The sequence below is a fragment of the Coturnix japonica genome, chromosome 4 (genome assembly GCF_001577835.2).
Source record: "Coturnix japonica isolate 7356 chromosome 4, Coturnix japonica 2.1, whole genome shotgun sequence".
In the NCBI taxonomy this organism is placed as follows: Eukaryota; Metazoa; Chordata; class Aves; order Galliformes; family Phasianidae; genus Coturnix; species Coturnix japonica.
The window spans coordinates 19243336-19270470 of record NC_029519.1 but is presented as its reverse complement, the minus strand read 5'-3'; the positions used below and the strand labels follow the sequence as shown (position 1 = coordinate 19270470).

Genomic DNA, 27135 nt, shown 5'->3' with positions numbered 1-27135 from the left:
GCATTAATAATCACATTACTTCTTCAGCAGAAGCCAACATTTTACACCCAGTTTTCATGATTTATATGGTACTTTTTTTTGAATGTTGTCTCCTGCCAAGGCTATCCTGAATGTTGAGAATAAATAGGTACACAGAGCTGATTTTTTTTGTTTTGTTTTTTACTCCAAGAACAAGAAAATACCATTTTAAATTGTATGTAACGCTTGCATGAATGCCTCCTAAACAACTTGTTCCCTATCAGAAGGCAGCATGTGATAGTTACATCAGCCATTCATCAGAGGTGCCTCTTTGGGATGTTACATAGTAGATTTCAGTAGGACCCACACAGTCTTTAAGACGAATTAGGAAATTTGTCGCTTCTACTGCAAGTTACAGGGAAAGTGTCAGTGCTAATAGCATGAGTTGGAATTTGGCTGGGACACTGAGGTCTGAGACTAAAATCGTTCAGTCATGCTTTGATTATTTAAGAACTTATTCTTAAGGTAAAATATTTATGACGCATTGTGGCTTATTCATAGAAGAGACATAACAGCTATTCACATTCAGTTTCAATTTTAACTCTATCCCACAAGGGATGCCCTATGATATGTTAATTTAATTGCATTTCAAAAAAATAAAGTATGTTAAACCTCAAAAAAAAAACCCAAAAAAACCCACAAACGTGTTGTCCTGTTATATATGTTTCCTACACATTGATCATCCTTTCTGAGTTACTCTTTCACTTCAGAACTAAGATCTTCAACCTCTCCAGGGCCACAGCTCAGAACATTCTCAAACCATGAAGATACTTTGGTTCAGCATTCAGACTTCATACTACTCAGTTTACTCCTTCTCAGATTGACCCTAGCTAGGGCAGAATATTTCAGTGGTCATATTTTAGTAGAAGCTCCCCTGCTCCTGCCAGGTTGTGGTCTTAGAAGGGCGAAGCATCTGAAGTATTGCAAGTCAGTTTTTTTTCCCCAACTCAGCTTCTAGAAAGCTGCTATGTCCCCTTCTCAACTTCTTTCAGGTCTGTTAAGATTAATGAGTCCAGTTTAGGACATCAAGCAGTCTGTTAATCCTTAGCTGTGCACTCCTCATTTCACAGACCCCATGAAGAATTCTCTTCTGTTGTAAAAAGAACACTAAAAATGTTAACCTGAAACTCCATATGTCTTTCTGGGCAATAATTTTTAAACATCATTGTAAGTAGGGAAGCACTAAAAGGACAATTAGCAGAAGGTATACAAAGTCTGTTCATATAATAAATCAGAAAAAAATTCAGATAATTTTGCACAGGAAAGAAAGGGAGTCTTAATGGGAATAAATCTAATCCCTGTAGCCATAACCTCTGGGTTAAAAACTAAAGAAAGGAAAGAGCTGTAAAATATTACTGGAATGAGAACAAATGATCTAATAGCAGGCATATGTATTTTTGGAACAGGTAAGAGGAGAAAGTTTCTAACTATGATACAAAAAAAAGTAGTGGAATATTATCTGTTAATCATGGCAGAGACTAGAAACTTAAGTATAATCAAGATGTACTAGTTACATCTTCAGAAGTGACAGTATAACATTATTGTATGTAATAATAGGACAGTGGAAAGTGTCAGTCTAAAGGAGATGCTTTTTTACTAACAGTACTTGAAGGAGAAATGAAGAAGTCTGTTATGAAATCTACATACATGAAATCTTATCCAAACCAAAGATAAACTTCCACAGTCATAATAGATATAAGGATATTCAAAGTGACACATCATTAAAACCAGTGGAAACCAAAGAGGGGATGGGTCAAGATTCTGGATGAAGAAGCTGCGGGAAGAACTTCTGGAGTGTAATACATGGGTGCACTTAATAGGTGCAGGTTCAGAGTGAGAAAAAGGAGCTGTGATATTTATTGCCTTTGCAAATTTTGTTCTGTGGATAAAGTTCACAGGAGAGTATCATTTCTTGGTCTGCCCACTTAACACATTTTAAATGCACTTAATTTAAAACTGGAATAAATTATTTAGCAATGTCAGTATTTGCTCTGAAAGAAAATCATATTTCTTATGTAGATGAATAACGTCTGATGAAAAGATCAGCCAAAAAGCTCAAGAACATAAAAGGTGAAAATGGTTTTAATAAGTTTAATGAAAGAAGTAGTTACCCATTGTGGAGGGAAAATAACTTTTTGTTAGCACAGATAATTTCCTTGGGATCCAGTACTAGCTTCATTTCTGTTGCTTCCTTACACAGAATATATATGCATTTTAACTAAAATAGCTCTGATATGTCTTACAAATAGGACAGGTCATTTACTATATCACAGGACATGCTGCCCTAGGATGTACAATACTTCAAAAAATTAACAAAGTGAGCCCAACTGTGAGGGTCAGGTCATTTAAGCAATAAATCTAGTTTCCATCACGAAACAAACTAATTGGAAAACACTTTCTGTTTAAATAGTTTTACTGTCAACTGTGTCAAGCATTATGAAAAGCCTAAGCAACTCATTAATCCATCAAAAAAGAAAAAATTGGGACTCAGGAATTTTAACTTAAACCTTGAAAGCTCCTCTGGTCCTACATGATATGAGAAACATTACATCTTAAAAGTTTCCATCTGATATCATAGAAAGGCTTGGGTTGGAAGGGCCCTTAATAACCACCTAGTTCCCAATCCCCCTAGATGAGGTTGTACATGGTCCCATCTAACCTGGTCCTGAGATGTTGAGTCACAAATCTGCCCTTAGGGCAGATTTCCCAGTGAGTTTTTGAAAGTCACTCTTTTTAACACCTCAGGAAAATCCTAGACAAGGCTGCTTGAGGAGATAAAGGATATTTCTGAAAATGAATTTTGACCTGTAATGTCTTAGATATTGTTCCTAGTCTTGTGAGGCGATGAAGAGTGCTATAACCACCTTTCAGTACACTCTACCATGAACCTGCTAAGTGTCCTCTTATGCAGAAATTACTCTTATGGCTTGTCGACTCTGAAAATAATTTGCCTGCCTCCGTGCACGGACAGGAGCACGCTTTCAACAAGAAAGGAGATAACTACCTGTTATACCACACTGGCTCACTAAAAACCTGGATGAAGATCATATTCTTTCAGCACTTCAGAGGTGATTACTTCCCTTGAATCTAGTGACAACTCCCTTTATGCAAACGGAGATGCACTATTTAAACTAAAACAATTACTTTTCTGTACAAAGACTCAACGTCTAGTAATTTGAAAAACACAAAATTGTATGCTTTGTTATTTTGCTGCATCCCTAGGCACTTGAGCTCTTTTTACTTAGCTATTCTTCATGTCTATTGTCTTGCAAATGACTAACCTTTCAGACCCCTGGAAAATAAATTGCTTGCTTCTGCTTAGAAAGGAGAGAATAAACACAAAATAATCTAAAGAAAAACATATTGCTTTTCACTCTGATATTTATTTTATTTCTCAAGAGAGAGGATATTTGCAATATTCTCAATCTTTAAGGTTATTTTTTTGGAACTGTCTTGCCATACTTCGAAGCAGTCTACCTATTCATGTATCTACAACCCAAAGCACATGCCAGTAACAGAAATGAACTGCTGAGTGATCTCTCTTTTGCTCTAGGACCAAGATATTTCCTACACATTGACCCTTCCCTGCATCACAAAATCACTTCAGGAAGCTTTCAACTGTTTTTGATTCATGGAGTCCTTGTGAAGATATAAATAATTCATAGCAAATTTAATTTTACTATCCAGCAGTTATCTTCCACAGATTCCTCTGAAAGGGCCAGAGACTGAAAAGCTTTTCTCCACAGCATGTACTTCAGTAGAAACTCCACAGTTTGTACTTCAGACAAACTAATGTTTGTCCAATTGATTATTTATCTGTATGCTGGCAGATAGAAAACAGAAGCTTGTTTATTCTGCTTGTTGAATTCTCTCATAGTTAAGAAGCATCCCAGGGAAGCAGGCAGCCAGCGTTATGCTGTGGCCTTCCATCTCTGGCACATGGAGGAGAACCTTTGATGCCACAATGTCACTGAGCTACAACTGCTTCAGAATGCACCAACTGAAGCCAGCCATCAAATTAAATGAACAGGGCTGGGGTCAGGGCGGCCCGTAGCCAGCCCACAGATCAAAAGGAAATTAGGCTGGTAATTTTTCTCCTCTGAGGATTTGACTGGTAGTCATTTATCTACCAGTAAAGAAAATTCACTTGTAAATAATAATGTTACATAGTTCCAGGGCCAAAAATAAATTAAAAAAAATCAAGCTAGTTTTTAGGTACTGCAAGGCCTCCTTCAGAAGATTCTACTCTTGTTGTGTATGCAAAAAAAATAATTTACCCTCTGAAGCCAAACACTTGAGACCAAAAATGTTGCATTTTGTCATTGTTAACATTCACAATACTTGTCTGCTTATATATAAGAATAACCCCTTTCTGATGTACTAAAAAGACTTCAGCAGAAATGGTACCAAGAATTGGAGCTGTTATCCCAACAGAGCATCAGTAAAATGAAAAGCAAACATCCAAATCAACTAGAGCTCAGGTTCTCACAAGATTAAGACCATACCTGCATTAACAAACACTGCAGCCATGGACAGACGTGGTCTTGTGGAGCACAACAGGTTGTGCAACAGAACCAAAATACACTCTGTGCTTCGGAGGTGAAGTTTTCTTCACATCAGCTCAAGTCCGGTCCTACAGATTGACATTCATTAAGTGTACTGCAAAAGGAATCTAGTTCGTACATTTCATGACTAACTTGTTTTGTCAACAGGGAGGTTTACTTTACTCCTGGCTAGAACTAAGATCTTACATGTCCCAAAGGAAATGTACAGAAAAAGAGATTATTTTAGCAAACTAAAAAAAAAAAAAAAGAACTCGTGAATTCAAGGCCTACTTACTGCAGTGAAATTTTGGAGCAAAACTCTTCAGCTGTTTTCCATGCCTGTGTTACACCGTGCCCCACAAAGAACACTACAAGCTGGTCTAACTGCTGACCCATTGATTTTCTGACCAAGTTGTAAATAAGTTCTAGTTGTTACTGTAATTCTTGGCTTATCTTGATATTTGACATCAAAGTAAAACATTATGATGTAGTTCTGCACTTGGAGATCAAAGCTCCGTGACCAGCAATTCCTCACTCTTTCTTTGAAGTCCTGGACTATCTCTTAAAAGACTTCCTTCTAGGGAGGCCTCTTAGGCAAAAGAACTTGGAGTACTTGTTTATATTTCAAGCAGAGCGGAGATCTGGACAGCTACAGATCTGTTATCTTCTCAAAGTAGCACCAAGAAATCATCACTCAGATTCTCCTAACATGCACAACAGTAGAGTAGGGCTAATCAAATCTATGATCCTGCTTTTCAGCTGCCTTGCCCTATTACCTGTAGACTATGCTTTCTTGACTTCACTCACAAGTACGACAGGTGTATCCAGACTTTGCTACAGTAAACGTGGTATGTCATGAAAAATAAAATAAAGGGAAGGCTAGAGAAAGATGATGGAAGAAAGTATTTTTCTCTTATAAAGCTATTAACACACACACACACACAAAGACAATGACAATGAAGCACTGAAGCAAACATCCAAAACCAGATCTCCAAAGCACAATTCATTACACTGCTTGATTATCTTTCCCCAGGGAAAAAGACGTGTGAATATTCCCATAATGGACAAAAAGTATTCTAATTCAGGGAAACACTAAAATGCTCAGATGATGCACTCAGCATAGAAAAGTACGTGGATCATAAAATGCTCCAAGACAGACAATGGATTGGTATTTATTTCACTCACATCCTCTATTAACCTGGAATCCAATCATTTCATACTGTTCTCCTTAGTATAAATTTAGACAAATCCTGTTCACCTCTGTTCACTCCCCTTGAAGGTACAGCCTATTCTCAAGCAGTATTTTGCCCAGGTTATTCTATTCACTAATACTACAAGCCTAGCAGATTATACATTAAATAGGCTGATGAACCCTCCCAACACCTAATGCATTCTGAAATCAACATCTCCAAAGTACAAAGCTGCTTTATCTTAGCTAAACTTTTCTTGCTTTCATGGATCTTACAGCTGAGTCCTAACACTGCCAATATTCTCTCCTTTGTGATAACATACAGTGGTATTTATATTTTCTTGAAGCAGAAGGGACTAATTAAAACATGACAGAAGAAAGATTTTTTTATTTTTTTTTTTAAATTAAATTACCCTCAATGTGCTTGTGCTAGATAAAGATTTTATTTTTCACTTTGTTGTTTTCACATCCTTGGTATTTTCTCAAACAAATTTTCCAAGCCCTGAAAAAAAGGAAAGAAATCAATAATCTAGCTGTAGCAAAAGGAAAGCCTGTGTTGATTACACCTTGAAACATCTCCTTTGTTGGTATCACACAAAAGAGGAAGAGAAGATGGGATCATATAGTACCTTTCCAGAATGTGAGTAACACACTTTTAGGCTATATTACTGATGATATATATATATTAGCAACAAGGAAGACATCTTTTCCCTGGAAAATAACCTATGAAATACCTATTCCCTTATAGAGTTGATACATTACTAATTCAAAAGCAGTGTTAAAAAGCAGTGAGTCAGTTCCAGCATCAGATACGACACAGGGCCCAGCAACCTAGCTCAAAAGTGATTCTGCTGATTATATTTTTCTGGCAAGTACACTTAGATTTCTTGAAACCAATAAATACTGACATCTTAAATTAATATTTATATATAAATTAAAGCTTACATTCCTGAATAATGCTTTCATTTTGTACCTATGAGGGTTGCTCTGAAAGTAATACCTCCTATTTTATTATGTTGACATAAGGGGAAGTTGTTGGTGGTATAGCAGCAGAGGTTGAACCTTCCCAGCAATATTCCATTACACGTTGTTTTCATGTGACAGATGGCTTCAAAGGGGAAGACTGGCAAATAATGTCTGTCATGGAAATGCATCTAGAGAAAAGGTGTATCAATGAATTCCTCCATGTGGAAACAAATAGTAACCACTGACACTCACCAATGCTTGACAAATGCTTATAGATATCAAGCAGTGCACATTATTATTATTTTGCAAAGCTATTTGAATTTTTCCCTTTTTTTTTTTTTTTTTTCTTCTTCTTCCAAATGGTGAATGAGGGTCTGGAACTTGTGCTAATTTTACCTGTGAGGGTTGAAGAATATTTTTGCACTGATGAACGAGAATAAATTAAAATCAGGGTCAAGAAGAGCAGTGAACAGTCTGACTTTGGTTTTCACATACAAAGTTAGTTATGCATCTTTATCCACCACTGAAATGTAGAGTTCAAGGTTCATGGTTACCTTAAGTTAAAACAACTCATTTCATACATTGCTGAGAGCACTGGAATTTCTCTATTGGCTACAGCAAAAGTGAGATCTATCACAAAGAACTCCAAGCTACCATAAGTGTCGTAGAAAATCCAAACATGGGGAAGAGCACAGACCTGATCTACTTGTGTCAAAGCTGAGCACAAAATTTTGGGAGCAAAGATCTCAGAGATTTTTCTTTCTCTCCTTGTTCTACTGAGAGAGAAACCCCTTTTTCTGACAAGAGTATGAGGAGAGCACTCTGCTGGGATATGATCAGGGTAACACATCCTTTAAATAGAGGCAACCTAGATAAAGGAAGTATATGCACCAGACAATATTCTGTTAGCAACTGGTTATTTTACTATACTTCCCTTGAGAAAGTGAAATAGATCCTTGCAAGAAAACCTTTTACAAAACCTACAGCCTGGAATGCAACCTTGGTGTAGTCTCTTGGGTTTACTCTAAAATGAAGCAATCTGAATCTCTTAAGACTGATTAGAAAGACTGAGATTAGAGATTAAAAAAATAAAAATGCTCCCTTATTTAATATACCCTGAGTAATGGAGAACTCTTAAATAATGATAGAATCATAGAATCACCAAGGCTGGAAAAGATATCTAAGATCATCCAGTCAATCATCCACATATCACCAGTATTTCCCACTTAATCAAGTCTGTCAATACAGTGTCTTTATAACTTCCTGAAGGGAGGTTGTAGTGAGCTTGGGGTCAGCCTTTTCTCTCATGTAGACAGTGATAGAACTAGAGGGAATGGTTCCAAGCTGTGGCAGGGGAGATTCAGGCTGGATATTAGGGAGTATTACTTCTCAGAAAGGGGAGAACTGCCCAGGGAGGTGGTGGAGTCACCGACCATGGGAGTGTTCAAGAAACGTTTGGATGTTGTGTTGGGGGATATGATTGAACTGGGAAGTATTGGTGATGGTTGGACTGGATGATCGTCTAGATCTTTTCCAACCTTGATAATTCTGTCTAAATATTTCGTGAACATCGCCAGGGACTGTGATACATTTATGTCTCAGTGTGAAATCAAGCCAGTATGCAGGGGCAGAAGTGCTGATTGTTTTTCCCCCCTTAGTCACATAGAATGTGGTCTTTGGATAATATCTGTTGGTGGGAATTGTGACTTACCTTTTAAATACCATAGAGGCTGAGATCTGATAGTGCTCTTGAGGATGAGCTCTTCTGTTCCCGGGCTTTCATCCAAACCAGGGATGCTTTGAGGGATTCTTCAGTACTGTGTTTGTCTTGGTAACCAACAGAACGGAATGCACCCGCATTCTATACAAACATGATAAACTTGTTTATTGACAACGGGGGAGGAACAGAATAAAAATACATTTGTAGAAAAAAAAGTGATTGTCTGTCTGGGTAACACCAACTTTGCTGAAAATTTGAGCTTTTGCTTTAAGCAATAGAAGAGGAAGACTGTGGTTACTTTTACTGTCAGTGTTTAGATGTCTGTGTTAGCACCGACCGGTATTTCAGTTGTAACTGTTTAAAAAACTTGAGAAATGCTCCACTCCAGCTGCTAAGTCTAGGTTGTTTTAGCTGATTTAACAGCCATAAATCCAATGCACTGGTGAGAACAAATGTTTTTATAAATATGCAAATACAACTTCCAGTTTGTCATATTTGCTCTTTATTTATTTCCTAAAATTCCCTATTAATTTCACATAGACTGTGCCAGCTTCCATTTTGGTGGGATTATGTAGATGAAGCTAGGTGGTCTCTCAGTTAAAACACAGCAATTGACCGTTCTCTAAGTTATTCAGCATTGTAAAACAAAAACTATAGTAATTCATGAAAACTGTCTAAACAAACACTATGCAGTGTTAATCTCTTCTCCCACAAGAGTCTCTTCTAGGCCAAAATCATTTGCTGCCTTCTTCACTGTGATCAAACATCCCCCCTAAGCTAAGGGCAAAGCTAAGAACACCGTCCAGCCAAGGACAGTGGGACAGTGCTGTAAGATTAATAGAATAAGAAATAAAATGCAGAAGAAACATTTCCTTCCACTTCGATTCCCAGAAAAACTCATTTGTTGCGTAGATCCTGTGAGTTGCCAAAGTGGATCACACTGGATTTTGAAGTCAAATTTAACTTTAGAAGCACACAGTTTTTGATTTTTAAATATACACCAAATTCCCATCCACAAAGGAAAAAGAAAGAAAAAGAAGATCACAAATTAAGATGTAATAATTCTGCCAGATGTGAAGAATCTCTGTGCAGTCTGAGGAAAGTGCAAAGGCTTAAGTGCTTTGCAACTCATCCTTCAGCTCAACTTTCAAAGTTGTACACATGTGCAGGAAGAGATTTTCATACCATCAGAGAACAATATTTACCAAGCAGGATAAATTTCTTTGAAGAAACTGTGACCATACTATACTTTTCTATCAATTTGTATGATTGCGTGTTATACCATTGTCTTGTCAATCTCCTAGCTGTTCTTCTGGAGACAGCACCAGATATTTCAGAAAGAAGGGGAAGTCATTTACATAACCTGATTCCTAAAGAGCTTCCAAATCACATGCAAGATTTTTTTCTATGTTTACATTCTTGTTCATCTGCTCAAATTATGCAGTAATTTTAATCTTACTATTCATAAAAGCTGTTGGATTTTAAAATCCAGGTTTTCTACTACTTACACTTGAAAATACCTGATTAAACAGAAGGCAAAGAAACAAAAAGAAAGCTCTGTATTCAAAAATACTGTGATAACTAATAGTGATGATGCCTATTAGCTGTCACATAGGATTAGTCTTCCCTCAGTTTCATGACTGTTTAGATGTGAAAGAGCATTCTGCAAAAATTACACTGCACAACAAGTATATACCATTATGTGAGTGACACAAATTGACACTGAAAACTTTTTGATGACTCTTCCTTAACTCATCCTTCCCAAAAGCTGTTCTCTTAGAGTCATGTTTTTCCTCCATTGCGTCTTTCTAAGAAAGATGCTTTAAAACCATGTTTTGTAATGACTGTCTTACAACTGAATTTTATTCTGCAAAGAGATATGTATATGCTGTATATGTATTTTATTTCCATATTTCTCTTCACTTCTAATGAAACATAATACCTATGTAGTAATGGTTCCCGTTCACACTTGAAAACACATTTAGTATTAATGTCATTTTAATCTGTATTCTGATAGACCTGATTTCTCTTTATGATAATCAAGAGATTCAATACTTAATGAAGTTTTTAGTCTATTTGTAATACATAAGTAAAACACTGAAAGTTCCTAATAATTTAAAAAATGATATTATGATTGAAATAGCTCAGTCTTATCACTAAGCTGAAGAAATAGTGCTATATAACTGTAGATTGTTAACAGTATCTTTGAAATAACACCTACCAGTTATCAGAAGATGTGTAAAACATCCAGGAGATGAGGCCATGCAGCTTGTTATAACAGATACCAACATGCAACAGCAGCCTTACTAAATGCAGCAATATTTTGTAAAGGCTTGAGAAAAAGCAAGTATTTTAATTTGTCAGGCGCAGTAATTAAAAGCTTTATTAGCTCTACAGGTAGATTAGAATCTAATTAACTCTTTTCTACTTGCCAATGGAGAAAGCTAATTTCATATATTAAAGGAATGGCTGCATTAGCAATCAATTCACACAACTTCTTGACTCAGAATGCGCACGTCTTCTGCCAGTGTCAAACATTTGCATCAGAATGTTTACTAAAGAAAGAGTTACACATAGAAAAAAATTATGAAACAGAGTATGCTTGTAAAAAACAACAGCAACAACAACAAATCTGCTTGGCATTGCTTCATTTTGTCTGTGAGGTACAGTGATCATAAATCAACAGCAGTAACGTCATGGCACGTTGCTATGGAAAATTCTATGACGCAGATTCACTAAAAATATGTACTAGTTTCAATCTGCCTTCCTAGAAAGGAGTCCTTCAAAGCTGAGCATGAAGAATTCCTGTTATCTAGTTAAAGCCATCACAGAAAACTGCTGCATTTTAGAAAAAGACAGTAACACAGACACCTTCTTTTTAAGGGATGATCTACCCAAATGCAGAGCATATTATTATTTTAATAATAAATGGATGGTATCTCTTTAAAAGAGGAAAAAAATTATAAGAACAAAAGGGTAAACATTAGTAGAAATGTGCCCGTTTAAGGCAAATGGATATTTCTGTAATGGACATTGAACTTAATACACTTAGCTAAAGTGAAAGGAAGACAGAGGTCTATCTCAGAGTTCCCTGACAAATTTTCTGTGATTTTAAGATCCAATAGAAAAAAAAAAAAAAATGCAGCACACATTGCCCTGCCCATGTGTCTCACCCCACAACTCTCAGACTGATCTTTGGCCTGCAGATTGAATTACCCAAGTAATGTACTGATGTGTGCCACATGGTGGTAAATTACTGTATAGAAACATGCTAGCTGGGTTTGAATTGTGCCCATTCATATCAGACAATGAGCAGCTGCCAGCTGCAGCGATATCACACTGCTGTGAAATTGGTCATCTGGAGGCTCTCAACCTTTCACATCCCCAGATGATGTGCTTTTAAAGCACTTTTCATACTTCTCAAATTTTAATGTTCTTCATTTTGCCCTTTACTGAACAGCAATGACTAATGTACTTAATGCTTGAACTGTGCTGAGATTCACAGGATGCGACAAAATGCATTTGAAGATTAATTAATTTGCTTTGACTAATCAGACCGTGACTTAGTCTGCACCATTATTTTTACTATAATGATAAGACTATTTCAAAGCCAAATTCATTTCAAAACATGAAGGAAAATAATCCTTCAGTTCATACAATCTCTTTAACAGAAGTCCCCTTTAGACTAGTTTTCCTTTAAAGTACGAGCATGCACATAAATAGTTATAACAGAGTTATTAGAGAACTACCAGAAATAAAAATTCTGTAAGCTAAGCAAACAATAACAAAATTAGAAGAAATGAGGAAACACCTCTTGCTTTACTTGCCTCTTGGTCTGTCCCACACAGACACTTTTAAGACAGTAAAATATGTGCTGGCATTCTTAATGTGCTGAGTTTTAATAATGCTTTGTGACAGCTTTCAGCTATAGAGGTTGAAAATTAAAACTGATTCTATAGAAAACAAAGTCCTTGAAAAATGATTAAAAAAGAAAGGAGGGAAAGATGCAACAGGATAACAGAATAAAAGTTTTATTCATCCTTGAGATGCCTCATAAACATTAACAGCACAAACCTCTATTTTGTAGAATACAAGTCTAAAAATTAACTTTTGTAAAGGAAGCCATTAGGATTCTCAATTGTGAATTTGCCTCATGTTCTTAAAAACTAAATTGAAAACATAACCTGAGATGCATGTGAGGCGTTCTTGCTTTCAGTATTCCTTCACAAGACTGAATTAAAAGATTCATGAAATATTTATTTCTTTGATTTAATTTGAAACAACTTTCAAATTATGAAAGGAAAGAGAAGATGTTGACACAGAAAAGAATAGAAGGTGGATGACTGGGATTTGCTGAGAGAAAGTCATTTATTTCCGCAGCAAATCACAACAAAACAATTATGTCACTGTGGTAACCACCAGCCTCGAGAAATACTGAAACCTCTGGGAGACATGGGGCCCTCTGAAGCTTGACCTCCTCTAAGTGGATGCTCTGAGAAATGCTCACATCTGCCCATTCCCAGCACAGTGTCCATTTCTGTCTCCATCTATGGAAATGCTGTTGTTCTAATTAAATAATATAAAAACTCCTAAGACTGCAAAGATGACTCTTTTTCCACATCATTTCTATGTAGGTTTTGTTGTGTTTTTTATTTGTTTTTCCTCCTTCATTCTGCCTTTCTACTCCTTACTTTTTTTTTCCCCCCCTTCTTCCTTCTTTGCTGGATTACTTCAGAGAATGAGCATAAGCTGACTGGGAGGTAACCTGCCTCAGACAGTAGACATCCCCAGCAGCCCGAGGTGGTACAAGGGTGGCATGGACAAAGCTGGGTTATTTAGCAATTGCACCTGCAACTCTGAATGCGATTTCCCACATGCTTGCGCCTTTTTCTCTGATCCTAAAAGCTGGCAGAGAACTTAAGCAGACTTACAGATCAAGCAGGTTTGTGCTGATTGTTTCACACACTGTCAAGCACTCATGCACACGTGCACTGCTTTACAGCACTATGCCCAAAGAGAGCATCCCACCAGTGCTTGTAATTGTTCCTGCACAGTTCACTCATCTCTTCTACTTCTGCTCATTATCCTTCCTCATCTCCTCCTTTCTGTTATTCTTCCTTTTCTCTTTATAATACTCCCTCTCTATAGCCTAATACCTTTTTCTTACTTTTCATTCCTCATTTTCTTCTTTGTACTCCAATTTTTGTTCTTTCACCTCTTTGTTGGCTCCAGTTATTCTTGCTCTCCTCTGTCTTCCTCACCCAATCTCACATCTGTTCTTTGTTGTACAGTTTCTGTTCCTTCTTCACTTCAGCACTCTTACTTTTCTCTCTTTTGTTTGGTGTCCTCCTTTCTCTTGCTTCTCACAAATAGCTCCATTTGCCTCTTCATATGCTTTCTGGACTCTTCAACAACAACCCTTCAAATTACCCTCATGCAGACACTAAACTCCACTTTTCAGGAGGCAATGTAATGCTAACAGCATTTTGTCTTTTTTGACCCACATGCACTGCTCTTCAGTCAAGAAAAGGTAAAAGGTGCTGATTGTAGACTCTCACTAGCTCATACCATCAGTAAAGAAGCCTTCATAATTCCCACTTCCCTTTGGCTGCCCAGCTCAGTATGGATCTCTAATACTCATCATTGCTTTAATTTAGCTTTGGAGGAGAAAATATAAGTCTTCCAAACCTCTAATAATACTAACTTTTAATTGATTAACTGATTTGCTATTGGTCAATTAAGGTCAATAATAGCAGAAGTAGCTATGAGCAGGGAAAAAGACCTACAAAACTGCTGAAGGTCAAGAAACAAGCCACACAGGGTATCGTTTCTAGTTCTGAGTAGTATGCACATCCGAAAATTTATAGAACTTGTCAGTCCTTTGGTCTATTTAGATTTATATTTTTTTTTTTCAGCATGATATTGGGCATGATTAGCACTTTCTGTCCATAATTCTAGCTCTCTACAGAACACCTTTTTTTCCTCATTGTTGTTCTTTCCCCGTATGATCCCAATGTGCTTATCAGATAAAATGAGAGAGAGTAATCTGTCAGTGAAAGGCTGCCATGTTTGACATCAAGATGTTGCACAAAATGTTATTTCATCTGAAAATCTACAGTCTGTATCCATTGACTGAAGCACTACACATGTGCCTAAATATAGGCAAGACTGTAATATTCTCTTGCAAATTTACCTCCCTAGTATCATTTCCAATGTTACACAAATTATTTTTCCCTGTCACAAAGTAAAACTGAATGCCAGGTTCTTTAGTGTAGTAAGTAGCATAAGCAGTTGATTAGGTGGCCATTCTCCAAGCAACATTTGAAATCAAAGATTAATCACAACAAAGGTGGGAGATATCTTTTGTTTCTAGTCTTCAGCCTTCTAAGTAGAAAGTGCCTAGCTAGTCTCTTGGAACATGTTGTGCATGATATGTCCATAGAGCACAAAAAAGGAATTCCAACAAAAGAAATTTAGGCATCACTATGCCATTTTAAGCTCAGTTCCACATCATTCCAGTATGAGATACTATACAGAAAGAAGCACCAAAGAGGACAAGTAAAGAATTACTTTGAAAGGATTCCTTACTGCTTTCTGAACAGAAAATTCTAGGCAACATATAGAGAGCAACTTCTAGGGTCAAAGATACTCACTGAATGAAATAGCATTTGCAGGCACAAATTTTCCCACTAGAAATATTCAAGATAGTAACCTGCTTCAGAAAGAAGCTCCTCCCCAAAGGGCCACATGACCTGCTTGGCACCTGATTGATTCACCACAAGTCCCATTTACAAACCCGCTACTTGAGAAGTGAAAGAGTTCACAGCATATTTGCTTGCTCCCATTACAGCATCGTAAATAATACTTTTTGTGTAATGCTATGAAATTTAAACAGATAGGGATCAGCCTTTTAGATAAACATTTAGAAGGCTATGGTTGAATTATTTCCACATTAATTTTGTGAGGAATTTACTTTCACTTGTTATGTGGGAGAAACTGCCTTACTATTTCATTACAAACGTTTTTAGAGCAAAAGCAGACCTGCAAAAACATTTGTACAACTCCAATTTATGACCTTCTTAATATAACTTCAGTTTAGCATCAGGTTTAATTTATCTGACTATCTCATATCAGAAGACTGACATCTAAGAACTCACATCTCTTCACAAAGGATATTTCTAAAATTCAAACACAATTGAGGAAATTGTACTGTCTTTATGAAATGTTGGGGAATTTTTATTGTACCTATTGAAGCAAATTAGACACATGCATATGCTTAAACAAAAGAATTACTGAACAATCAATAGGGCAGAGTCCTGCTGCCACAAGCAGTTCTACAAGCAGTCTGTCTCTAAAGAGGTGTCATGAGCCATTCCTTGGTCACAAATTACCACTACAGAGTGTTAGTTTGAAATTCCTCTGCATTCTTCCCTTTAACAAGTAGTTCTTCTGACAAACTTTCATCATTCCAGGTCTTTAAAATGACTCCTTATGCTTCTTATCTACTTCTAAAAATACTTGCTCTATCTCATTTGGGGTTATTCCCTTTTCTCCTGATTTGACACATTTGAAAACACAGAGATCTAATCCTTAGCCTGGTTATCAGCCAGATTGTCTGACAGCACCAGAAGACCAGGATACTAAGCTTCAGTATAGAGATTTAGGTACTGCAACTGAAGTTCTACAAAGAAACTTACCTTCATTTTCATCCAATTTCTTCTTTTTCAAACTGTACACCCCTTTTATAACTATTGTACTATAAGATAGCTCTAGAAAATTTCTGCTGGTGTTATTTACCTTATTATCTCAAGAAAACCATGCATCCATCTGTTTCAGCTTATTACATTAAAGGCAAGTTAATTTAACCAGGTATAAGGCTCCCCCACCTGGAAGCTGTTGATATGTTTATGCCCTGGTGCAGCTGTTCTGCTTGGGGGCAAGCAGAACCCATTGCGCATCCCTATTTTCACTCTTCAGTTTTGCACTCTAATTGCAGCATATGGGTCCTAAAGCAAGAAGAAGTCTGACCCGTTTTCCTAGTTTGTTTTTGACTCTTCTTGGTGAGGCAGCACAAACCTGATGTCAGCACACTGCAAGGAGATCTGAGGGATTCAGCCGTCATCCACAAGAGAGTTTTGCCTGAATCTCTTTAAAGTGAGAAGTATTTGGGCTTCTGGGCCCACAAAAAAAAGGAAGCAATGCAAGCCAAGGCTTGTATTCAGCAACGGTATGCAAATTGCTCTAAAAATAATGCCTCCTATTCATTTCCATCAGAACTACAACTAATATGAAAAGCACAATAACACTATTGAATAAACTCTCACCTATAAAGTGTTGTTTTTGACCATACCTATGATCATTAGCTATGCCTTTTCTGCTAGCAATGAACAAGAGCCTGCATGTCATGCTCATGAAAATCCACACCAGCAGAGATAACCTGCTTTTTCACAGCTGCTAAAAAGGTGTCATTGCTGAAAAGCACTACCCACAGCCTCACTGTGCTCACATTCACTTTTTGGTCTCCACTGACATTTTATCAAACACCAATGGATGCCATTTTACCTGCCTGGTGTGTAAGATGGAATGGTACAAAGACGGTAACCAATACTCAAATGGTTATTTATAAGGAAAAACTCACCAATATGGATGCCTTTGCCAGGAAATGCTGAGGCAATCTCCACCAGGAAACAATCTTCAAGAGATGCTGCCTTAGTGGTGGTCAGCCCTTAAATGAGGTCTAAAGGAGATGGAGTCAAGCTCCACCCCTTCCGGGAGCACAGCTACATTACTCTCACCTGTGCTCCCATGGCTCGCCCAACACTTGCCTCAGTTGATTAATCAGAGGTTCAGGCTGTGATTACCAATTTCCCATACACTGGTATGGGTGCCTTTGCTCCATCGCTCTTCCATGTCTTGTTTTGTCAGGCTGCTCCTCTGCTGCCATCTAACACACAGCAACAACGCATAACAGAATGTTTGCAGGTAGTTTCAACCTGCCATACCACTAACATTTGCCTCTATGTCATGGGCCAAGAAAATAAAAAAGGTATTGCTTTTGGAGCAGCCTTCAAAGAAAAGGAGAGGTTTGGCTGTCATCAAGAAAACAGAACTTTGACCTTATCCCCTCAAAAGTTAGGTCCACATGTGAGAAAACTCACTGTCACCTACAGAAATAAGTTTAGAGTTCAACTGGAGCTATCAGCTGCCTCAAAGCAAGCTCACTCTCACTTGAGAAAACAAGGGCCTTTTACTGCATTTTTCAACATTCCCTTCATCCTCTCCAGTATTTTTTTCATAAGCATAAATTAAAACAACAAAAGCTTTCCTCACTGCTGATGTGACAACCTGGCAGGAGATACGGTCAGAGAGATATAGTAGGGCAGATATAGGGATGAGGATCCCTCACTTCTAATGGTGGTGCTGCCTAGGGTCTCCCTTTCAGCCCCAATCCTCACACCACACAACTGGGAATTTTTCCTGTGCTCTTTGAGGTTAACTAAACACAGGTTTGTGCCTAAACACAAAAAGAATTAACAAAAAATAAATGCTTCCAAAAGCAGACTTACGAGAAGCCTACACCTCCAGCCATTCCTTATCTACATTTTCACCAGCACTAATCTTGGGAGTGTCAGCATCAGGTGCCTTAATGAGCATTTTGCTCACCCCCCAGGCCAGCTTTGTTTACCAAACGTGTCTTCTGATCACTAAAGTTACAAGCCAAAACTGCAGTGTTTTTCATTTTATCAAACTACAGCCTTCCCACCCCCCCACTCACATGGGGCCAGTCTGTTCCAACCTGTGAACCCCTCCTAACAACGTGGCACCTTCCCAGAAGTAACTTAGTGACGCTGGAGCTGGTAGTAAATTACTCTGCAGTTCTACAACTGAACGCTGTTCAGACATTCATTTTCCCAATCACAATATTTATGAGAACCCCAGCCAGTGAGGTGAACTCGGAACACCGTGAAGTATGGAGCAGAAACTCCATGAAACTCCATGGTTGATTCTAAAAAAATCTTCAGAGTTTTGCTTACTTGATGGAGAACTCACACTTTATATAATTATACCAATTTACTGATCAAATAGAGAAGGAATTGTGTTAGAGTTTGGCAGAAAACCCTATCTTCAGTTTCACAGAAAATGTCTGCTTAGGAATGTGGAACGAAGTATTTGTCTGACTGTACTTGTTTATGCTTGTAACAATCATGTAGCAAATGGTAACAGACTGAAAAAAAAGAAAGGCTATGAATTCTACCGGAGAAGGACGAAGTTTTGTTTTGTTTTTCACTGTGCAAAACCATCTAAATTATCAGTGTGATGTTTCCTTGGCAAAAAGCTGCAAATAGTTGTCTATTTTTAAGAGTCCTAATGGCCTGAGTACTTTCTGCTTGTTTGATATTCTTCAGGTTGATGTTCATATCTGAAAATATATGATGCATATGTAAGAAAAGTTGTTGCTTTTAAGTTATAAAAAACTCAGTGACTGTAGAGTTTATGGGTAGATGCACACCCCTATTTTTGGAACCAAAAGCAGAAAGAAAGAAACAACATGAAAATTCACTTTAAGTTGCTGTCTTAGAAATTCCAGGAAAATGTTTTTGAAACAAATATCTAAATAAAGTTCAGATTTGTGAGGTCACCACATATGCAAAGGTAAAAAGCTTCAAGACTTTGCAGCTGGAAGACCTTAAAGTATTTTCATGAAAGGACCATGTGGTGATGATGTCAGTGAATTAAGCTGTAAATGCAAAACCAAAGACAAAAATAACATCAAGCTCTATAAATAACTTTGGCAAAGCAAGCCTTCAATACAATTTAAGTTACAGCGAGCAAACACTGCTTTATATCATGTTAGAAAAGAATGCAACACTCCAGGAATTTTCTTCTTTGCATTTGGTTTAAATAATACTCTCCCCCCACGTTTTGCTGTAATGAAAAAGCTGTACAAAATACTTTGGAGTTATTCATCCTCCAAAATAAACATTTTTTGAAGTGGAAAACTGTGTGATGGCAATAAAATACTTGGCTCTCCATGTCATTTCAGTATTCCCAGCCAACATGGGAGGGATCTGGTCTTGGATGTTGATGGTAGGTGCACAAATTGAAACAGAACAACAGCTCTGTTAGATACTGCATTCTGCTTCTCTTTTCACACCTTGTGCTACAACTCCTGTGTTTCTTATTTGGTTATAAGTTTCCACAATGGACACAGCATATCTTGTAATGGTTATTTTTTAATGCAGAACTTGCCTATCCCTGCAATGGAAGGGAGAAAAGCTACCCCACAGTTTCCCTGATGATCCCATCGACTCACCAGTTCATAAATTCGTATCTGATTCTCCCCACCATAAACCAAATTGAAACAAAAAATACAAATAAAATATTAAAGAAAATTGCTATGGACCACAGTTAGTTTGGAAAACTTGTCTCCCTTTAAGATGATCATCAAAGGCTGAAGATATATAATAAAGTCAGCAGAACAGTGTGGGTTTTTTTGTAAGCACTCATGTTCCATCCATAAGAATCTCCACTTTAATCTCTGGTATTACTTGTGTGAGTAAAATTAATATTTCACTAATAACACTCTGATAATCATTCCTTTGTGCATATTTACTTGTCTCTTCATTATTACAGTATGCTCAAGCATGTCAGACATAACTCTATATGCTGACAGCAATAACTGAGGCTGCCTATATATTTGTATGTGTTTTCTAATGCCATTTGAATAGATAATATGCAAGTAATTATATTGTTTAATTCTAGTGATGATGTGACAGCTGAAAACTATTGGCCTTGTTTCAGTATAGAGGTGGGAGTGAAGGCAGGAACCACATGAGGTTTGTAAAACAGCTGTGGCAGAAGATGGGTGTACATTCCACAGTGAATTGATTTCATGCAGAGTAATCAAAATAATTCATCTGAAAAGGCAAGATTGACTAATAATTGACAATACACAAGTTATTTTTCTGGATAACCAGACTTCTGGCTATAAGTCATAAACACTTGGGCCACAGCCCAATTGATTTTTAACTCATTCAGTAGTTGATTCCAAAAGAGTTTAACCTCCTGTTATGTAAACATGTTGGAGTTACTAGTAATTGTTTGCTTCTTCACCCAGTTTCACTGAGAATTTACCTGTCTGCAGCATGGGAGGGCAAGCTGTCCTGGGAAGGTTTAGTTCTTCTCACACAGCCCAAGGAACACCTCACTTTTACAGAAGATCCTTCCTGCTGAACTATTTTAGAGGTAAGCAGAGTGAGAAGGGTAGCAAGATCAGCAGAGCGTGCAAGAGTTTAGAGAGAGCTGCAAGTAACGGGGGCATCACTAAGTGCAGGGAGACAACATTAAGATGCTTTACAAGCATATGTTACGTAAATATACAGCACATCACTCAGAAGGTCTTATTTTGCTCCTGTCTGATTAATAAATACTGTCAAGATCCAGCTCAGGAACAGACAGTGATCTGACAAGCCGCTCTGGTTTCTTCACAACACGGGTTCTATCACCAGTGGGACCAGGGGCATGGTTTCAGGAACAGGCCAGCCCTGACAGCAGTGCTGGCAGCGCAGAAATACTTTACTGAAAAGCTTGACGTGTCTCTGCTACTGGGAGAGCAGAAGACTGAGAGGGGACCTGATCCAGGTCTATAAATATCTGAGGTGTGGGGGGCAAAGTGGCGAGGCCAGACTCTTTTCAGCAGTGTGTGGAGACAGGACAGGGGGAAATGGCCAGAAACTGGAGCATAGGAAGTTCCGCATGAATGTGTGCAAGAACTTGTTTATGGTGAGGATGATAAAGCACTGGAACAGGCTGCCCAGGGGGGGTTGTGGAGACTCCTTCTCTGGAGATATTCAAGTCCTGCTGGGACACCTACCTGTGTGACCTGTTGTAGGGAACCTGCTTTGGCAGGGGGGTTGGACTCAATGATCTCTGCAGGTCCCTTCCAACCCCTAAGATTCTGTGATTCTGTTTTTATCATTGCCTGACCAAACAACACTGCTGCATTTAAAATCAACCAGCTTTTGCCTGTCAAGTTGCTTTGAGAGCATCATTAAGGCCCTTTCTCAGGGAATTATATTTTCTTCCCTCACTCCTGTCCACCACCCAGGAACTGCTTAGGAATGTGTATTTTGTCCACCTGAGCCTTCTTAGGACTGTCCCATCTCAGCCCTGTAGATGGCCTCTAAGGATCCCTCCGAACTCAAATGATTCTATGACATTTGCTGTCTCTATGGGTCAAGACATATTTACAGATCTGCCAGACAGCTTCCCCAGGATACAGAAGTACAGAATTCATGCAGAAGATGCAGAGCCTGAATTAAAAGACATGGCAGGGTAGCAAATGAATGGTTAATCATGCATAGCCTTCTGTATTTTTAAAAAGCAGCACTTTCGATCATAGCATCAGAAGCAGAATTATTTTCTTTCTCAGTCACTGCTTTGTTTCCGATGTTGCAGGACCTATATGAAATGCTGCCTAATGAATAGACCAGTGATTATGGATTAGTTGTGCAATCTTTAGTAAGGAATATACTTGATTTAACTGGAATGATTCTTTTCTGGTTAAGCAAGTAAAGCTTTTAATTCCATTATGAAACTGACAGAAATATTGCTGGAATTTGAATTAATGTTTTCAGTTGCATTTAAGGATAAATTTTCTAAAAAAAAAATAAATTTGTTTTTGATCATCATTTGAATAGTCATAAAAGGACCAAAGCACTGTTTTGCTTTTCTTTTGTGTCCCTCCCTTAATAGGTTTAAACATTATTAGCCAGCCTGAGTGCCTGAATATATCTAAAGGAAGTCTACCAAATAACGGGAGTTTGTGCCAGACCCTGTTTTATTTGAGAACAGACATGAGGAGAAATAATGAAATTATTATCTGAGTAACTAGAAAATAATATGCTGATGACACACTACAGCCATGGAGGGATCACTGCACTGCTCTCAGACAGCAGCAGTGGAGATTGTGATTCCTTCAGCAGGGCTGTGTGGGACTGTGCGGGGCAGATTCTGAGTTACTATTCCATCCCATCAACCTCCAGCCTGAAGCAGCCCCTACAAGAGAAGTCTAATTGATTCAATATGCCTGATTCTGATCAATTTGCTGAAAGTTCTCCCAATCCAAATAATGAGAAACTCTTTCTTCAGCTTCGTTGCTTTTTATCATTGCTTCTTTTCGGCTTGATTTGTCATCCATACTTACTGAATTCCTGCTTTTATTCCATATGTTAATTAAAAGCTGGTTTATGCTGCTTTTCTCAGTAATCTTTTTCATGCTTTCTGGAGTCTGCCCTGTAACTTAGGCTCCTTCTTGTGCTTGCCGTCACAAGAGAACAGTTGTTTTTGCATTACAACACAGTGACTAGTCATTCCTTATTCACATTAATTTACTGGTGCATTTTTTTTTCCCATTTTAATTCTTTAATTCAGGCTGAAGTGTTCTAATTAAATAACAAAGGACTGGGTACAAGGTTACAGTATTTATGACTTCTAAAAATGCTACTGTACATTTATTTTTGAGACTATTGGGTTGAAGTTGTACAGTGGAATACTGGTGTTCCAAGATCTCTTTGCAGGGGAGTTGGACTAGACAACCTTAAAGGTCCCTTAAAACTCTAAGGATTCCATGATTTTCAGGCAGCTACTTGCAATGACTACCAGCTCTTTCTTAGCTGTTATGTATCTAAATTAGAGTGTATCCCATATACCTATATATATACATATTGATATTTGCAGCTAGTGTGACAGTACTTTGTAGATGTACCAGTATCTTGGACTGACGACATCCTTTGCAGTGCTTTGATGGCAGGCCTAAAATTTGATATTCTGAATATTTTTCCATTAGCAAATTGTCACTAAACAAAAAGCGACAGCTTCTGAAATATTTTCATCCTTTAAATGTTTCAGAAGTGATTTCATGGTACAACACCTCATTATCCATCTGATAGAGTCCAACCTTGTTGTTTTCCCTCATGAAAGTAATCTCCAAATCCCAGACAGGGCTGATCTCATGGAAAACCAGCAGCAGATATTTTCTTGTCTTTCCAGCTCCAATTATCATGCAGACTTTTTAAAAAGACTTAAAAATGATAGTATTAAACTTTACACAACAGTCACTTAAACAGCCCTAACCACAATTTCTCTACACGAGGCAGTCCTTAATATGTAAAATTTAATATTAAGATATGATAAAAATCATATGCAAAACCATTTTTTAAGCATCTAAGAGTTTAACCATGCCATGGGGTTATCTAGATCTGTCTGTGTCCATGACAGAGGGACTGCAGGCCCACAGGCCCAAAAAAGGACCTCCTGGGCAGCTGAGGTTCCCCATTTAAGCTCGCTGTGTAATCACTGCAGTCTGCTTACACCAAGCGGCATCAGTAGTGTGATGAGTGAAGGGGACCTTTCCTTTAAACATCCAGGTTAGCACCAGCAGTCAAGGTGCCAGAAGGAGCTGCATTTCAGTACCGACTACTTCAGGAACAGCCTGAACACCCTCATATGCAGCTAAGATCTCCTGTTGGAGTGTAGCACTCTTCAGACCTTCTGTATGTTTGACTCCAGAATCCCAGGGGTCGGCGTCCAGTCTCTCCCAAGGCTCTTTGCCACGAACTCCAGGTGGGACCTTTCTCCCCAGCAGCAGTACAGAGGATGTTCTTTACATCCAATCCAATCCGTACTGGCCCCAGGGCCACAACACGGGCTACCTCCTGTCTGATTTACTCAAAAGCCTGCTGCTGCTCAGGGCCCCATGTAAAATTATTCTTCTTCCATATCACTTGATAAAGGGAACTAACAATAAGGCTGTTGTCTGGAACATGCATTCTCCAAAAGGCCACTACACCCAGAAAAGACTGTGTCTCTTTCTTGCTAGTTGATGGAGACATGGCAGTGATTTTCTCAATCATATCTGCTAGAATGTGACAATGCCCATCTTGACACTTTATATCTAGGAACTGAATTTCCTGGGCAGGCCCTTTCACTCTGTTTTGTTTAATAGCAAAACCAGCTCACAGAAGAAGAAACAGCTTGCCCATAATGGCAGGGAAATTAGATTAAGTAACACATATAGTAAACAGATTTCCAAAGTTACCAAAACACATTTTATGACATTTGCAAAGCATTTATCTTCAAGTAAAAATTAAACCTAATTTTCTCATGAAAGGAAAGCAACAAGAAAAACAAGCAAGATTTAGGAAACATTTAGTTCTGTAACTACAATTAGATGCAAAGTAGAAAGGATTCAGTCTTCTCAATGTGCTACACCAAAGTGATAGAAGCTCCTCGGGAGACATTTTAACAGTGACATAAGTTGAAGTAGCTGATTTTTCTGCCCATAAAGACAGAAAAACTCACAAACCTTGATGTATGAAGTGTCTGTTAGTAGCAAACAGCTGGGCTGTGACAGCATCTAAAACTGACATTAACCACATTATGAGAAACACAAGTGAAAACCCAATTAAATGGCGGAAGTCTGTTAACTGGATCAGGTCTTTTTTGATGCTAAAACTTACTTCACTGAAGTAGGTACAGCAGATATGGAAAAACTGGCAGCTGCAAAATAAAAGTAATTTAACAATGATATAGTAAAGAATAGCAAAAAAAAAAAAAAAAGAAACAAAAAGTATGATTGTACATGCGTGAATAGACACACAGACACACGTACATACCCTCCTTTCTGTTACATTTGCTTCACCAAATCAATTGTTGCTTACCAGCTTACAATGAATACAACAGGCACTAAATGACAGTAAGTGTAATCAGTGGAGAAGGAAAAACAGAAGGCAATCACTTCAATGTCTACGAAGTTGGAAAGGCACAATAAATGTTCAGAGTGAACAGCCTCCCAAAAGACAAGAAAATGCTGCGTATGTTGTTAGCACGGCAAGTTGCAAGTGCTTAATTTATAACTTTTCAATGTTTTTTTTTACTTGTAATATAAACATAATATGAAATGCTGCCAACCTCTTAAAATATTCAAACATTTTTTGTTCCATGCAGCTTTGCTTATCTATAAATAGTAGCTTTATTTTTTAAATGGAATTAAGAACTAAATTTCAACCACTTCACTTAAAAATGCTACACACAAACATCTGAAACAGAAGTTAAAGATGAGGGCACACATACTCTCTCTGCAAGTATATCTCTAGGGACTCAGCACAAACCAACAGCCTAAACCGTTCCTTTGAGTCTGACAGCACAGTATGCTTCGAAGATACAAACTCTGATAGGGTTTTACACAACAAATTCCAGCCTTGCAATTGCACACAAAAGCAACTGGAAACCACAGTCAAAGCATCCTGGAACCTGTGGCCTCTGCATTCCTGGGACTCCTCCTTGTCCAGGATCAAAGCTCAGATGTGTAAGGACTGCTGGGAGCAGCTTTTGCTCTGCAGTTCCTGAACAAGTGTACCCCTCCCCTCTGTAAATAAGGAAAAATGAGTCGTCCATTAGAGGTCACCATTTTTCCTTGGTCCACCAATGCAAGATGTCAGGCTGCGCTTGCAAACAGGCCCTTTGGTACAATAAACAGAACTAATCTTCAACAAATCAAGAGAAGAAACCTTTTAGATTTTTAAGACGCATTTTGTGGTATGCATGAGGAACGTGAGAAACATCTCAGCTAAAATACTGCACTTCACAGTCACTTGTTTCCAAGATTACATATTTAGCTAAAGTAGAATCCATCTGGCACTGCATAATTCTGGAATACTACATTAAACTTCAACCTTCTATTTGAAAGCAAGGGGTCAACATAAAAAATGACATTAATTGCTAGCATGCATCATCTCGACTATTATTTTATTTTCATTCCAGATGCAAAAACGCTCAGGGATCAGGTCAGACTATTGAACTGGTATTTAGTCAACCTTGAATTGTGATTGAAAAAGAAAATTCGAATGTAGATAAAATATGGAAACATATATAGACATAATAAATGGGCTGCATTTCAGTAGCTGCTTTAAAAGACACAGGAGTGAATGTATTTATTTCTCCAGATAATAATAATTTTTACTACGAATATGAAAGAATAAAAAGAATTGTGGAAGAAGAGCAGTGAGCCTAGGAAAGCAAAATGATCATGAATACGGGGAAAAGAATAATGAGGTGTGAAAACTCTAAAGAGGTGATGCTGAGTATCCTTGTTGTGAACACCACACCCACATAAAAAAAAAATCTAATTTGGAAACTCTCTGTCAACCTGTATTTGAAAGATTTTGCTTTTAAGGATTACCAGCAAAAAAAATTTCATAATAAGCTCAAATATATCCTTAGAAATTATTAAAGAAATCCAGACTTATATGCAACATTATAATTTTCTTCAAGAAGTGTCATTTTCCCACATCAGTTGTTTGACTGATATAAAAACACAGAGCTTTGCTGATATAAGCAGAGCCGTGGTCATTAAGGTCAGCTGCAGAACTTTCTCTTATTAAACATTTGCTGTCAGACTGTTGTGTAAAAACAGCTCTATAAACAGAACTCTGTTGTTTCAGCATTTTAACACTGAAGCTGCATTTCAAGCTCAGAACTTCAGGAACATCTCAGAAATCAGTGGAATACTTATCTTCATAATATGCTATGTGACCTTCTTGAACACATAGTTCGGAATAAACACCTATTTGAACCAATCTTCCTAACACATTACCATAATGGATTTTTAATAGATAAGAACTGCAAAGAGACGGTGG

The 27135-nt window shown here is 37.8% G+C and overlaps 1 long non-coding RNA gene across 1 annotated transcript; it reads right to left on the bottom strand.

Moving 5' to 3' along the window:
- Nucleotides 1-5830: 5830 nt before the first annotated feature.
- Nucleotides 5831-17119, bottom strand: LOC107312994. Its single transcript, XR_001554729.1, has 3 exons — nt 17076-17119; nt 8429-8578; nt 5831-6253 (listed from the first exon to the last, which is right to left on the bottom strand). It is a non-coding gene; the product is annotated as an uncharacterized LOC107312994 (long non-coding RNA).
- Between the last annotated feature and the right edge of the window lie 10016 nt (nt 17120-27135).